Source organism: Balaenoptera musculus, chromosome 19 (genome assembly GCF_009873245.2).
Source record: "Balaenoptera musculus isolate JJ_BM4_2016_0621 chromosome 19, mBalMus1.pri.v3, whole genome shotgun sequence".
Lineage (NCBI taxonomy): Eukaryota > Metazoa > Chordata > Mammalia > Artiodactyla > Balaenopteridae > Balaenoptera > Balaenoptera musculus.
The window spans coordinates 39,471,243-39,488,115 of NC_045803.1; the positions used below are offsets into that span (position 1 = coordinate 39,471,243).

At 47.0% G+C, this 16,873-nt stretch overlaps 1 protein-coding gene and 1 pseudogene across 3 annotated transcripts in view; both read right to left on the reverse strand.

Annotated features, from left to right (window-relative positions):
* CDH11 (cadherin 11) overlaps positions 1 to 1,457 on the reverse strand; it is a 143,116-nt gene extending 141,659 nt beyond the window's left edge. For all 3 annotated transcript variants that reach the window (XM_036835052.1, XM_036835053.1, XM_036835054.1), the window contains exon 1: positions 1,232 to 1,457. The gene's annotated coding sequence lies outside the window, so the exon portion shown is untranslated. The remainder of the gene's footprint in view (positions 1 to 1,231) is intronic.
* On the reverse strand, positions 620 to 11,373 carry LOC118884617 (annotated as a pseudogene).
* Between the last annotated feature and the right edge of the window lie 5,500 nt (positions 11,374 to 16,873).

Here is a 16,873-nt window from a genome sequence, read left to right on the forward strand (position 1 = left end):
TTGGCCCGTGAAATTCCTGCTGCATTATCAGCAAAAGAAACAGGGCTTTCTTTTTCTAGCATTTCGAAAATCTTTCACCCGGGAAAAGGAGGCGTGTGGACACAACCGCCCACCCCCACCCCACCCCCGCCCAGAAAGCAAGGAGCAAGGCCTTGGCAAGAAAGGGATGAAGAAGCGCGACCCGGGGGCCTCCCTGACCCCAGTTTCTCTGGGGACTCTCTTCTTCACAGCACCAGGCAGGCCTCCTACAGCTGTACCCGGGTGTAAGGGGAGAGGGGTGCTCTCCTCGCCGGCCCCCACATTCTGCGGGGTTCTCCAAGCTCCTCACCCCCGGCTCCCGTTCCGGGGCAAAGATGAGGGAGGGAGGCCGTGCGTGCGGAGCTGGAGAGGCTCGGCGCGTTCCGGGAGGAGGCGCAGGCTGCGGGGAAGGCTTGCTTCGCAAAGTTAACGTTGACCCCGGCAAGCTCCACCAAGCCCCAGCCAGAGCCGAGCCCGAGTCTGAGCCGCTCACGGGTCACCCCTTGAGCTGGCGGGTGCTGACAAACGGCCCCCCGAGCACCCGAAGAGACTCCGGCTTGAGGGCTGGCGCGCGCACCGCAGTCGGCAGCCCCAGCCGCAGTCAGCGGACCCAAACCCACGCTATAAAAGTGCGGGGGAAATCGCCGACCCGAGCTGGGTTCCTTCCGTTTTCCGGGGCTTCCCCGGCGGTCTCGATGGAGGAATTGAGTCCCCGGGAGCGCTCGGCGGGGATGGGGAGGAAGGGGTAGGGACCCTGCAGAGCGCGGTCATGTCTTCGCTTTCGGAAAGAGTCGCAGCGCGGGCGGGCGGACACCGCGCCAGGGGCGACTTTCCCCGGAGACCTGACCGGGGGGCAGTCGGCGTGTCCGGAGCGCAGCTCTGCAGCCTCTAGCTCCAGCCGGGTGCAAAGCCCCTGTCTCGCGGCTTCGGCGCAGACCCCATAAAAGGCCGGAGCTGGGGGAGAGACTGGAGCGCACATCTGGCGCCTCTGCCCCCTGAGCTGCCCGCGCCCACAGCTGGCTCGCTTCTTCCTTTTCGATTTTTAAACAAATCTTCTCTTACCTCCGCCCTCCCCCCGGTTCTGCTTTGCATTAGTGAAACCTTCTCGAGTCAGTCCTCCCCCGTCCCCAAACATTCTCATCCAGAGACAACCCCCACCCCACCCGAAGAAGCCCCATCCAGGCGAGAGGAAGGCACTGGCGGTGCGCCTCACCTGGGGCCCTGGAGGGTGGGCGCGAGGTGCGGGCCGTCGGTCGCTGGCGCAGGGCGAGCGCAGCGGTGTCAGCCCCGGCCCTAGTCCGGGTCCCATTCACAAGTCGGCGGCGGCTGCGAGCGGCCCCCGCGGCATCTGCTCGCGACGCTCCCCTCGTCTGGCGGCGGCCGCGGAATGAGCCGCCGAGCGCGCTGGTGGCAGGAATGAGAAACCGGGGGGAGGTGGCGGGCGGGGTGGGGGGGCGGAGGAGGAGGGAGGCCGCCGCTGGGAGGGAAGGAAAGGGCGGGGGGCGGAGAGGAGCGGAGGCCGCTAGTCGCGGCGAGCTGGGCCTCGCAGAGGCTGCGGGGGCCGGCCCGTCCGCGTCCCTCCCCCCAGGGGCCCCCGGGGTGTCAGCCCCCGGGATTCGTGGCCTCCCCCTTCCCGCCTTGGGTCGCCGCACTCCGGCTCCCCTGGGGCTCAGACGGAGTCCAGAGCGACTGAAGTTGGGCTCCAGGGACGCACAGCCAATCAGGGAGGGCGGCACAGGGAGACTGGGGAGGGCTCCGGGGCCCCTCTTTCCTCCTTCGCCCAAATCCGCTCCAGCTGGTCAGGCTGGGCCCTTGGCCCAGGAGGCCTGGGTGGTGGGTAGGGGGAAAGCGTCGGCCAAGTGGGGGAGGCAATCCGGCATCGTGCTTCCTCACCCCATCGCCCCACGTTCCAAAGATCCCTCCACGTCGGTGGCTTCTGCCCTACTCCCTCTCCCCATGCCTAGCAAACTCTGCTTGGGGCGCGGGTGGTGAAACCTGGGGGAGGGAGACTTTGGACTTGGGAAGAACCACATCTCTGTTCTCTCCCAGTTCTCCCTCCCCCCACCCCCATCCCCAAAGCCTAGTGTGGGGAAGGCGGGTGCCGGGATCGCTTAGCCAGGGTCGGCCCGGCCCCCGTACAAGGCAGGTACAGTGGCCCCCGCCAGCACGCAGCGTCACTTGTTGCCTCAGGCCCCCTCGCCGCACGCCCGCCCCGGCTCGGTGAAGAGTGCGGTTCTGCGGGAGACCGGGCCTGAGGGCGCAGTGCCTGCATCCTCCCTGGGTGGCCCCCGTAGCCCTCCAGGAGGACTCGTTGGAGGAGGGGGCCCCGGGCCTGCTTCCTGCCCTCGCGGAGTCGCCGGGAGAAAAGACTGGCGGGGCCTGGGCTTCGGAATCACGCCAGGGACTGGGCGGGGCGCTCGTGCTTCGGGAGCGGTGCTGGGACCCGCACACGCCGCCGTCCCTAGGGTGGAGGGGGACGACTGTGAGGACTCCTGGCCGGAACAAGTTCCTTTGGTGGGAGGCGGCGGAAAAAGCAGAGACGGAGGGAAGATGAAGCAGCAAACGGATAATGGGGAAAAGGAATCCCAGGAGGGACGGGGATGAGGACGGAAAAGGAGTGATGGGCCCGCGAAGAAGGGGAAGGAGGAAGCGGAGGGAAAGCCGGGCGAGAGGGGCGGAGAGGAGTCGAGGAATTAACACTAATGAGGTCGAAGAATGAAGAGAAAGCCTCGGAGGGTGCGCGAAGGGGGAAGGGACTGTAGTAGTGGGAGGGGAGTGGGGGCGGCCAAAGCCTGCTCTCGGGCTCCCAGCCCTGGGCGCCGGAGTCCCAGCGGTCCGCAGAACCCTCACGTTTGCACGCGGCACGGGACTGCGCGGGGCTGCGCGCGCGGGCGACGGGCGGGGCGGGGCCATCCGGCTACCACGCCCACGCCCCCCCGTGCGCCCGCGGGCTTCTTGGCGGCTCCGGGATCCCTGAGGCGTCGGCCGCCGCCCCAGCCGGCGTCCTGAGCCAAGCTGCCGCGTCCTTCGCCCTCCGTGTGGCCGTGGCCTTTAAACTGCCGTTTCCTCGGCTGGGGGCGGGGGCGCTGAGTTTCCCGCTGGGAGGTAAAGCGGCCCCCCTTTGCTTCCCAAATGCCGCAAGGAGACAGGCCTCTGGGCGCTAGGTACCCCCCCACCCTCGCCCTACACGTGCCGGTGCGAGGCCCTCGAGAGGCCGAGGAGGCGGAGCGCTTTCCCCGAGAGCGCAGAGAGTGGGACGCGGTGCCTGTCTCTTCTCCCTCCACAGGTTGGTCCCTTCCACACTCTGCCTGCTTCCTTTATCATCCTCTCTGGTCCTGTCTTTTCATCTGCCACTTCTGTCTGCTCTAAGCCCTGAAACTTTGTATGGGCTTAGTATGTGCTACGCCACCGCCCAGGTCCCCGCACTCTAAAGGGGCAGAACATGGTGATGGGGTGCTCTGACCTCAACGGTTCCACTTATAAATGAAGTTACAGAGGAGAGGTTGGAAGAGGGCCCCACTCTCCCTCAGAGATACTCGGAGTTTGCTCTTGTTTGTCTACTAATGCTTGTCTGAATTTTCTCATGCTTTCCACGTAAGTGAAAGTGGAAACAGGAAGGGAACGTGAAGGGCTCATCAGTCTAACTGCAGGTATACAATGATGTTGGGGATTGGTGATGGTTAGGACAGCGCTTGATCCGTGAGAAAAGTTTCATTAATTCCATTTTGGAGACAGGACCAAGGATGAGCCTTGTCACATTTGACCTGACGTTATCCGGAATGTGTTCTTTGCTTTTTGGTTCAGAATTCGTTAAGTGACAGCAGTTGTTTGTTGGTGGTGGTCGGTTTTTTTAGACCATCCCTTCCGTGAATGATAGCATCAGCGGATTTTCAAAAGTATGTTAAAAATTGCTTGGCAGATTTCTACTGACATGGCACACCTGAATCAGATGGAACCCAGTGTATAGCAGCACGCAATATTCCTTTGCACAACCCAGCAATTTTATGCCTGGGAGTCTACTTAAGACAGCTGGAAACTTATGTCCGCACAGGCACATGTGCCTGAATGTGCATAACAGCGTTAGTCATTATAGCCAAAAACTGGAAACAGTTAACATGTCCATCAACGGGTGAGTGGATAAACAAAATGTGGTATATCCATATAATGGAATAGTATTCAGCATTAAAAAGAAAAGAAATACTGATGCATGTTACAGTATGAATGACCCTTAAAACATGCTAAAAGCCAGATGCAGAAACCAGATATTTTCTGATTCCATTTATATAAAATATTCAAAAAAGGCAAATTTATAGAGACAAAGCAGATCAGTGGTTGTCTCGGTATGAATAGGAATTAACGGCAAATGGGCATGAAGGAACTGTGTTGGGAGATGAAAATGTTCTAAAATTGGATAATGATGATGGTTGCACAAATCTATAAATTTATTAAAATTCATTGAATTATAACCAAAAAGGAAGGCAAAAATTTACACGTTTATTCCCGGAGTATCTATGACCTACAGCTGAGCCCCAGGGAGAAAACATTGCAAGGCAGTTTTATAGAGAGAGAAATGTTTAAATTAAAAAAAAAAGAGTTCTAGTTCTTATGGAAAGATAACCATACTTCTATTCAGCAAGTTCTATTTTGGCGACGGCTTTGGAGAGTCTTATAAGTGTTAAAGCAAGTTAATTCCCCCCTTTCACTCTTCTAAGTGATTAATTCCTGGGAACTAGAGTTAGGCATTCCAGTTCGTGACATTTTAAACACACCTACACATAGACACAGTACAAAGTGCACATTTCCGAGGGGATTTTTTTATGACTGTTAGGATCTGTCTTAGAAATCCATATCAAGCACTTGGGTGGAGTATTGTGTGATTACAGTTTGGATTAAAAAAGGAAAAGAGAAAAAAAAAAAAAAAGAACCCACTGACAGTTTAAATGAAAAGATTCAGTTCATCCAGCAGCCAAAAGTTTGGGTGTTTATCTTGCCTCACCTTTCCTTCACCTTATTCTTCATGGGAGGAAGCCAGGGTTCAGGGTTGCTCGGGAGGCAGGATTGAACGGTCCCCTCTGCTTCCTGACTCTTCCGGTCCAGACAGAGATGAGGCTCAAATGGGCCTTTTCTTGTCTTTGTCCTTGTCAGCAAGAGGCTGGTAATTTCCTGTTGGTTCCTTCATCAAAGTTACCAGGCTCTCATCCCTTTGATGCGTCTGTCCTCAGACTCTGAAGATAGCCAGGCCCTGCTGAGTCAGTTCCTTGTTTTCACTTAGAAGCCCCAGGCTACCCCGGGCCTTCTCAAAGTTTCCTGCTCTAGAGGCATCCTTTGGTAAATGGTATAAAAAGTGAGGCAAGATCCAAATAGGGAGATGGTTTTATCACATTGCAGTAGGCCCACATCATGCCTTCCCCAGGCAGAGGGAGAACACTGAGAAAGACTGAACAGGTATGCCTTTTCTGAACCAGGCATTTCAGATAGAGATTCCCACAGCTGAGGCCACAGAGATAAGTGGGGAGGCCACAGGCCTTTGATCTGAGTCTGATTCCTGGTTCTGCTGCTTACTAGCAAAGACTTTAATCTCTGTGAGATTCAGTTTCCAGTTCTGTAAAATGGGGCTTGCTATCTGTGCCTAGATTGTTGCAGGGATTAAATGTGCCCACATACCTAGAGCAGTAAGCACTGTGCATAAAGCAGAGGCTCAATAAATGAAAGTTATTAATTACTATTATTAATTATGAGGTCTGATTATTGTCACACCTTAAATCACCTGAGCAAGAAAGGAGTCATGTTACAGTATGAATTATAATAATGATGGAGATTAATCTTATCATAAATGATATTTGTAATAAAACTTCTGGTCAAGAATATTTTAGCAGTTCAAAATTTACTGACACTGTAAGGCCTGTCATGGGTCATATAGAATTAGATGTGCCAACCTTGGGGGCAGGGGCCCTGGGTTCATGTCCTAGATCTGCAAATTCACTGAATCTCCTTGGGTAAGTAATTTTCTTTCTGTGAGCCTCAGTTCCCATGGCTGTAAATGAGAGCTTACTCAACATAAGTTCTGAGGAGGATACTTCCAGAGCTGATATACTGGAGTTTTTAAGTCAAGACTCTGTTAAATTGAAAACCTCTCTTAGATGCATTTCCTCTTTCCACCACTAGGAGCAGTCAGGCAATCATCTCAGGCGAAGCCCTGACTCCAAGAATCCCCTATCTCTCAAACATAATCCACTTTAACTCTATCTGTAGCGTTTCTTTGTCTTTCCCTCTCACCTAGACTATAAGTTCCCCGAGGGCAGGGATGATACCTTTTTTGGTTTTTGTCTGTATCTCCAGCACCTGGTGCATTAGAAGTCCAATCAATATATTTGATTAATTGATAATGTTAATTAAGAAATATTTTTATTAAATTAAGGCCAGTATATCAGTCATATATCACCACAGTAATACTAGGGTATGAATAACCACAGCACTCAGTGACTTAAAATAAGTTATTTACTCTCATACATCTGTGGGTTGGCTGGGGCTGGGCTGGGGTAACTCCACTCAGCTTTCTGTATTTCTCATCCTCCTCCTTAGGGCTAGCTTGGGCATATTCTCATGGTGATGGTCACTGCACAAGATGCCAAGCAGAAATATGTGCGGTGTCTTGAGGTTGAGGTTGTCTCCAGTAGGCTGAGAACTGGAAACTATCTTTTCTATCTCATTTTGTTGGCCAAAGCACACCATATGGCCAGATTGAAAGTTAATGGGTGGAGAAATATAATCTGCTTTTCTAGTGGAAGAAGCTTCAGAAGTTGCATGGCAAAGAGTCTGAATACAGAGGAGTGTAAAGAGTTGGGGCCATTAATGCACTCTCCCACAAGCAGAAACAGATTTCCATCATGCCACCATTCTGGGTCATCTTGGGTTGTCAGGTCCCATAGGTTATATCCTATAATCATGAATACAATATTCTAGAACATTAGAGGAGACAGAAGATCAGAAGGCGATTTCAGTGTCTTACCAAATTGTAACCATGTCCTTCCTTTACTTTGAAGTTCCAGTTGTAAAGGAAGAAAGCAAGCAGAAATATTAATGTAATAATATTAATCACCAACTTATATACAAAACTAGAAATTCTCAAAACATTCCTTCAAAGTATGTATTATTATCCTTATTTTACAGATGAGAGAATTGAGACAAGAAAATTATATGCCCTGCTCGATATAAATACAACTGGTAAGTACTGGAACTGGGATTCCAGCCTATGTATGTTTGACTCACAAGTCATCCCACTAGCTTGCCCTTTGAATGGAGAAGCTCATGCAACAGATTCTAGTCTTGATATGTTTGGGGGTGTGTGGGGAAGAGAGAGAAGAACTTTCCTCTACACCCAAGGCAGAGGGCATCTATCGGATCCCTAGGCACAGTGCCTGCAACACAGTAGGTACACAAAAAAGTATTCATGGAAGGGTAAAAGATGAAAGGGTGAAAGGCGGTAAGGGAGAGAGGAAGGGGAAGTCAGCAGAAGTGGAGAAAGTAAGAGAGGAAGAAGGAGGATATAAGCGAAAAGATATAAGTATGTTGATCTATATGGAAAAACCATACCTTTCCGTGATGGGCAGAAATCTGTGGATTCTGAGGGTCACTCATCCCTTGCCCCTACTGGTGCTGAGAACAATTGCCTCCTGCCTGCCTCCATTCCACAGTGTAGATGGTACAACTTGAGCCAGCCCCTGACTATCTTGCTGATCTTCCAATCTCTCCCTTGATCACTCAGGCCACACTTATTTTCTTGTTGTTGTTCAAATGCACGTGTACTCCAGATTCAAGACATTTGCATTTATTCTGCCCTCTGCCTGAAGCACCCTGCACCTATTTCATGGTCTGCTCCCTCATTTTGCCTATTTAATCAGGATTTACCTGGCTCTCTCACCAGCAGAATCACCCATTTGATGCTCTAATCCCCTGTAGTCTACCACTTTCTATCCCTTTAGTCTGCTTTATTCTTGTTTATAACATATATGTACTTGACATCATATTACATATTTTAATTTACATGTTTTTATTGGTCATCTTGCTCCACCAGGCTATAAACTTCAGGAAGGCAAAGTACATCATCTCTCTCATTCACTCCTGTGTCTTGAGCATCCAATACTGTGCCAGGCATATGGTAAGCACTCAGTAAATATTTGCAGAATGAATACATGAATAATATATGCATGAAAGATGCTAACTGAATGAATGAATCCCCAAACCAAGAGCAGATGAATCATCTGCTTGAATCTAAATGTGGTGCAAGTGTCCCTTGTTTACAAAGTGAATTTAATGATGCCAGTTATTCACACTACAAAATGATTCTGCATTTACCAAAGGTTTTATTCGAAAGCTAATTAAAATAGCTACCTTGTTTAGTGCTTTTAAAAATATAATCCAATTTACAAAGTGGTGGTGTGCAGGCAGCTTTTCTAGAACATATGAATTTCTTAAAATGAATTACAGGTATGCATAATGACAGTTCTGATTCTGATTTCTAATTCTTGTTTGTTTGTTGTATGGACAAAGAAATTGGCTTAATAAAATGCCTCACAGAGGGCTATTTCAATGTTCGTATGTGCATACATTTACGTTACTTTTTAAACTTGTGAATAGGTGCATTTAAATATGTTTGTGCTCCTGGAGAACCACTGGAAGTATTTTCAAGGTTGGTACCGGCTTGCTTTGCAAATAGTCTACAATTTAGACTACAGGATTTGAGAGCTCTGTGTTCCAGTTTTCATGAATGTTGAAACACTGACTATCAGTGCTGAGAAGGGAAGGCAGAAATGATCCTTAGCTGATGGAGAAGGCTTAAAAAAAATCTTTCTTTAGTGTCCTCAGCTTAAGATAAGTGAACTTACATAGCATAGACTATTTCAGTGCTTTATCTAGTGGTTGTGTGTTTCCCTTTCCCTATTCAGTTGCCTTTTTGGTGGCTAAGAGATAATAGTGATGTTTCCATAGAGCAAAGGTAGGTCAAAATGGAATGCAGTATTTTACACAGGTGGCCCAAGAGCTTTCTTCTTGGAAACAATATTCCAGAAAATTCCCTCTATTCTGATTGACAGTCACTTTAGTTCTGGGTCTTAAGCCATGATTGATTCCCCATTGCAAAGAGTATTGTTCTGGGCATGGGTAGAATTAAAGAATAACACTTTTAATAGCTATTCATTGAATGCCTATTAAGTACTTTAATTTCAATCTTTACAACTGTTCTACAGAGCAAGTATTCTTAAGCCCATTTTATAGGTAAGAACAGGGAAGCTCAGAAAATTGGACAGCTTACTCAAATAGTTTGCTAATAAATGAATAATTAAATGTGACTTAACTGCTCAGAGTCTACAAGGGAATATAACTAGGAACTAATTTATATGGGAGAGGTGGTAAGGAGAGGTGAGTGGAGGTCTCCGTAAAGGTATGAATCAAAGCTGAGAATTAAAAGATGAAGACGGGCTAGTTAGGATAAGTGTAGGGAGAGAACATGAACATTCATGGAAGAAATAGACTACATAAGGGCATTGAGGCAAGATGGAATTTGGAACTTTTGAGGAGCTAAAAAATATCTGTAAGACTGATACTTAATGAGCTTTGAGGAAATACAGAGACAGATAACCCAGGGCTTTGTAGGACAAGGAAAGAATTGTGAATCATATCTTGAATGCAATGGGCAGTTGTTGAATTTTTTTTTTTCTTAAGCAGAAGTGATTGATTGTATTTGTTGACGAAGAGCCTAGTGGCTTCAAGTGGATGAGAGAAAAAAGGGATGCATGGATCTTTTCAAATTAATGATTTTGTTTTCTTTGGATATATACCCAGGAGTAGAATTGCTAGATCATATGGTAGTCCTACTTTTAATATTATGAGGAACCTCCATGCTGTTTTCCATAGTGGCTGCACCAATTTACATTCCCACCAACAGTGCACAGGGGTTCCCTTTTCTCCACATCCTTGCTAATAACACTTACGTCTTATCTTTTTGTTGATAGTCATTCTGACAGATGTGAGGTGTTACCTCATTTGCATTTCCCTGATGATTAGTGATGCTGAGGGTCTTTTCATGTGCACCCCAATGTTCACAGCATTATTATTTACCATAGTCAAGGTATGGAAGCAACCTAAGTGTCCATCAACAGATGAATGAATAAAGAAGATGTGAGATACACACACACACACACACACACAAAATGGAATCCTGTGTCATCATTCACATCATAAACATTGCATTCCTGAAGACCCATAGTGGGAGATACGGGATAGAAGGTCTCAAGAACATGATTCTTAGTAGCTTCTACTTCCTCTTGGAAGGCGTTGGGGGGGCAGAGGATCCTTGGCATTCAGCTGGGCTCCACTGGAACCATGGACCTGAATAAGAGTAGACTCTCGATTCCAGGTGGTGGATAACGTGTTGTTTTGGGCACAGATCTGCCTGGCCAGAGAAGGATGCTTGAGAATCTGGGATTTACACAGCTGTATCAGACTGTCCACAATGACTGGGCAGTAGGTCTCTCTCTTGGGGATGTTGTTCAATAGAGTGCCAGAGACAAGCACGAGAGATCACATTCAGAACACGTTCATCCTGGTTCTCTATGTGGTTCCTTGGATCGTCAGCAAGGCTAAGCACTTTCTCAGGAAGGCCTTCTATTAACTTGGTCTTGGTAAGCCAGAGGGCCTGCTTTACACCCTCAAGGCAGCGGCAACGCTGGTGGACGATGTAGCAGGCCTGGTCCTTGTACAGCGGGTGCTCGTGAAGCGGGGGCAAGTGGCGGAACTTCGGGTGCGTCCAGCCGGGGTCCCAGGGCGGGAAGACTCGCCGCGCCAGACCATGTATAAAGTGCATCTTCCCGGCGTAGGTGATGGGCTCCAGTCCAGGAATCTCGTACACCCCGTCCGGGGGAGGAGGCTCGGGCTTCCGCGTGGAGCGCATGCCCCACTCTTATGCCCCACGTCTTGGGGCCCCGCAGCTCCCAAGACCGAGCTGCCCGGGGCGAGCAAGCGCCAGCCTTGCTGGCCCCGATGCCAACGCCATACCAATCCGATCTCTTCAAGACCTCCACCGGGACGCCGCCATCTTCCCACGCGCAAGGCCTGCTGAGAACCCAACCTGCAGTTTTATGAAATCATTTTGGGCCCTAGGCTGCTCTCCTTTCCTGTGCCCGCGAATATCCTCCTGGGTCAGGAAGACAGTGTCACCTGATGTTTAATTAGTTAAAAAGAGAAATCCCTCAGCTCTGAGCAGACTTTGGACAAATACTTTCCTCTCTCTGAGCCACTTCTTGTCTAAAATGAGTTTGGCCGAAAGATTTCTACATTTCTGTTTCCCTCTGAAAGCCTATGGTTACTGATTACCTTCACTCCAGGCACAGCTTTTCAAAAGTATGTCCAAAGGATACATTTATATTGATTCTGTGTCAGTTGGAGTCCTGCCCTGAAACACAAGTGATAGGACACGGAGGGCATTCAGTTGACCCCAGAGCTCAGTGCGAAGGTCAGCCAGGTCCCCTGATGTTGCCACTCAGGGCCATTTGTCAACAATTCCTTGCTGTTCAAGGCCTCCAAAGATTTTTACCTGTCTACTTTCTTACCTAAAGTGTCCATACCATTGCTCATCTTATTTTCTCCTTCTCTGCTCCTATCAGGGGAGGGAGCAGGATTCCATGACACAGACAATGGACTTGGAAATTGAGCTGCCCAAGTTTGAATTCTGGTTATGGCCCTTACTTGCTGTTGGCAGATACTTTACCTCTGTGATCCTCACTTTCCACATCTAATAACATCAGTACCTCCTTCAGAGAATTGTTGTAAGTTAGAAAGGTGATACATCGCAGTGCCTAGAATATAGTAAATACTCAGTGAGTGTTTTCTTTCTTCTCCTGTGCTCCTCACTCATCTCACTCCTACTTCTCATTAGCTTTCATTTCTCAAAATTGAACTAAGGCATCAAACGTTTCAGAAAAATATTTCCTGACCTTTCCCTTCCCACAGTCTTGTCTACAGTTTGATTTTGCTACAGTGTATTATCCCCTATGCTCGTCTGTCCCGCCACTGTCCCTCTGCAGGAGACATCTAGAGACCAATAATCACTGATACTTCATCACTGTCTCTCAAGCATACAGGCATACGGTAGGTGTTCAATAAATGTTTGCTAACATTTACTGCCAAAGAGGATGCTAAAAGAAGGCATCCTCGAAGAGGGATGATGACCAAAGAGGAGGGGAAAAAAAATCACGTATGTCAGGCCAGCTCCTCTAAAGAGATTTGGTATAGAATATGAAGGGAAAATAGAGTAAAAGCAGAATCCATTAACTGGCCCAAATTACATTAGTAGTTCTCTACTATGTGACATATAGTCATCATTTAGTCTTTAGTACAAGCAATTCTTTTACATATATATATATTTATATATATATTTTAAAATAAATTTATTCATTTATTTATATATTTTTGGCTGTGTTGGGTCTCTGTTGCTGTGTGTGGGCTTTCTCTAGTTGCGGCAAGAGGGGGCTACCCTTCATTGTGGTGCGTGGGCTTCTCATTGCGGTGGCTTCTCTGTTGCAGAGCATGGACTCTAGGCACACAGGCTTCAGTAGTTATGGTGCACGGGCTTCAGTAGTTGTGGCACACGGGCTTCAGTAGTTGTGGCACACGGGCTCTAGAGTGCAGGCTCAGTAGTTGTGGTGCACAGGCTTAGTTGCTCCGTGGCATGTGGGATCTTCCCAGACCAGGGATTGAACCCATGTCCCCTGCCTTGGCAGGCAGATTCTTAACCACTGTGCCACCAGGGAAGTCCCCAGTACAAGCAATTCTTGATTGACTAAGAAAGGTTTATCAACAGAAGCAAAATTTATCATGTGTATTTACAGTCTGATTTGCTCTCCTCCTATAGCTTTTCTTATATCTATAGAAGGGGAAAATGCACCCAGACAGTCTATTTTCTTTATGTCAGTTGAGTCACAGAAGCAAACATTGGAAGATGTGCTATAAAATAATCAATCATCAGGTAAAACTGTTTTGGATGTGGCAGATGTATAAAATGAAGTAAGATTATTTTTCCAGCTAAAAGTTTGTGTAGTTACAAAAGATTCTGGTGGAACAAATAGATTTATCCAGATCAACACTTGTAAGGAGGTATGATTTCAAAGCAGAAAGGCAGCTGAGAATAGCAGCTAGTCCTTTCCAGCCTTTTCCTCCTAACCCTATTTCTTACCCTCATGCCCAGCACCCAGTAATTGCTTTTCCACGATAAACATCTTTTGCTTTCCTTTTGTTAACAGCATGGCTTCTAGAGTACTTATACATTTTATTCGGCCAATGTCTGTTTTAAGTATCACGTCACAAGTGAGCAGCAGTAGTGGCAGCAGCATCCTAAGCAGTTACTGGAAAGGAGGTGCCTTCTCTGTGTTATTGCTGAGTGTAGTTACACTGATTTTGCTGATGAAGAAGCTGTAATGCCAGCTGATAAGCTGTATATCCAGGGTGGTACGGCTTAGACATTGTGGAGCTTGGGTGTCTCCCTAGAGCTTTCTCATTCCAATATGCGCTGGTATTTCTCAGATGTAAACTGGCAAGCATTCAGTCTGCTGGGATGGTAACTTCCTATGAACTGGACATTTAACATCGTATAATGCATCTGTATCCTGAAGCCAAATGCATGGAAACCTATTCAACTCTGCCCATGCTCAGATGCCCACAGCATCATCCTCTTTGCATATATTCCTCCCCCTGCTTAGAACAAGTTTGCTCCTTTATGCTCTGGCTAATTCCAATTTATTCTTTGAAAATTCCATGCTCAGGTGTCCTATCCTCCAGAAATATTTTCCCGATACTCCTTGCCCATCTCTCTCCCCTGCTGCCAATATGAACTTAGTATCCTTCCTTTGTGTTCTGTGCACCCCACCACGTGCCTAATTCTTAAGGTCTTCCTTGACTTACAATGGGGTTACGTCTCCATGAACCCACCGTAACTTGAAAATATCGTTAAGTCGAAAATGCGTTTAATAACCTAACCTACAGAACATCATAACTGAGCCTAGCCTACGTGAAATGTGCTCAGAACACTTACATTAGCCTGCAGTTGGGTAAAATCATTTAACACAAAGCTCATTTTATAAGAAAGTGTTGAATATCTCATGTAATTCATTGAATACTGTGCTGAAAGTGGAAAACAGAACGGTTGTCTGGGTGCAGAACGGTTGCAGTGTATTGGTCGTTTACGCTTACTTTTGGGTGGCTGACTGGCAGCCTCAGGCTCGCTGCCCTGCCCAGCACGAGGGATTGTCAGACCAGGTATCACTAGCCCCAGACCAGGTATCACTAGCCCCAGACCAGGTATCACTAGCCCCAGACCAGGTATCACTAGCCCCAGACCAGGTATCACTAGCCCCAGACCATGTATCACTAGCCCCAGACCATGTATCACTAGCCCCAGACCATGTATCACTAGCCCCAGAAAAGGTCAAAATCCAAAATTCCAAGTACAGTTTCTACTGAACGTGTATCACTTTTGCACCATTGTAAGTTGAAACATCATAAGTCAGGAACAGTGTACAGTACTTGACCCATCATGTAAAAAAATTTTTTTCTCCCAGGGCTCTTATTTCTTTAAGGGCAGAGGCCGTATTTTATACATAATTTAGGGATACATATTCCCAGATATATCAATATCTCTAGAACCTGTCGCAGACCTTGGCAAACAGACCATGTTAATGCATGTGAAGATAAAATAAGAATAGGTAGCATTATAGTCATCTGATCCATGTAAACAGTTTACATGTAGACTCATTTAAATCTCATAACTTGCAGGTGAGATTAAAACTGTTAACAAGGATCATTTCTAGCGAGCGAGAGAGAGAGGACAAGAAATATGCACACAAATATATGTGTATATACATATACATAAATACACATACACATGTACAACTTACCTGTACAAACACACACACATCATAGATCTGTACGTTTTACTTAATCATACACTTGATAAGTTTTCAACACAAAGAGATTGACAACTTATTTAGCCACATTGTTAAACACACAGTGCAGATCACAGGTGGTTCTCTGCCCTCTGTATTCTTCCATAGACGGTGTTAGAGTTTTCATTCCTGGGTGTCACACTGACAATCAGGACATTGAAGAGCCCGGAATGTAAGCCACATGGAGAAATGATCTGAGGCTGTATCGTTTGTAGAAGAGAATGCTCTGGGGGCACATGATCACTTTGTTCAAATATCTAAAGCACTGTCATGAAGAAGAGTGATTAGATTCATCTTGCTTCGCCCCAGGGGGGTACGAAACTGGGACTGATGGATAGAAACTTCAGGGAAGGAGAGAAAATGCTGCTCAGCCTAAGGACAGATATCTGGCCGGAAGAGTCTCTGCCACTAGATCTTGTGCTCCTCAGAACAGAGGCTTTGGTTCACGTCAGGCACAGGAACTCAGACTGGCCGTCCGCCTGACAGGTATTATCATATTTCACAGGGGGCTTCTCCTCTGGGTAGGAGAAGATATTACAGGACCACCATGATCTCATCTAAATATAAATTTTAATAGAAATTATAAAAAGTCTAGTTGGAGTACCATATGCCTCGGAAAGAATTTTATTTCTACTAATGGTAAAACTACCACTATACTACTACTACCACCACTACTATGATTACTATTACTATTACTATTTGCAGGGTAGCTACTGTGTAAAAGGTACATATTCCCTCTGCTAGACACTTGGCATGTTGCATGCACTATGTCATTTAACCTGCACAGCAATCCTGAATGGTCCATGCTCTCATCCCCATTTTGCAGCTGTGGGGGACTGAGGCTCTGGGAGGTGAAACCCTCTGCTCCTGGTTGTCCAGATAGTAACGCTCAAGCCCATGTATGTCTCAGCACAAAATTAGTTACCTGTCTGTTTTACAGAGAGGGTGGGGGAGAAGAGAAGAGAGGAAGGAAGAGGCGAGGAGAGGAAATCAAAGGAGAGGAATAACATATGATAATCCTAGGCTTAAATCAGATTTAATTTGGGAAAAAGTGATACTCTGTTCCTGAAATGTTCTTTCTTGAGTATCTAGGTGTACATTGCTGGTTGTGTAAATTGCAGTTATCAAAGACAGATTCTTTAATTCTTTCTGTGATGAATCCACTTAATTCTGTGGCCACTGCATCCTTCATAGGAAGAGCTGCCTCACAATTGCATGAGAACAGGTCAATTTATGTGTGTGGCTCACACACATCTTCTCCAAAGGAGAAATCAAAAGGGACCTAGGTAGGGTAAGTGGAAGAACTTGAATAGGAATTGGAAAATCAAAGTTGGTGAGAAGATTTGGAGATATTGTCAGTACATCAAGAATAATAAAATTAAAGATATCTGAAAACAAGTGATTGTAAGCAATTTTAATAGAGATAGTCTCTTCCCCCAAGGGACTTAAAAACCCAAGTTGGATGAGCTGATTCAGATAATTATGCTAGCCTCAGTGGAATAATATATGGAAATATATAAGAAGTACACGCGCCTTCTTTTTTTTTTACGCATACGATGTTCTCTTTATGTGTCATACATTCTGCAGCCATCTTTCAAGACCTGCACCCCAACAAAGTCTTGATTCACTTCTCTAATTCCTGGTGTTTTCTCTCAAGCTCCTGTAGATGTTATCCTCTGCCTCACAAAATTAGATTCAGGATCATGTGCTGTCTTGTACTACTGGATTTTTTTCCCTCTTGAGTCTGTTTTCCTTTCCTGTGCAAGTGGCAAGAGATGCATATAGCAAGTTACAGTATCACTAGGGAAATGCCAGCTGGAGTTCTTAAGTAGCTTTACAGGGTATTCTAACTGTGAAGAATG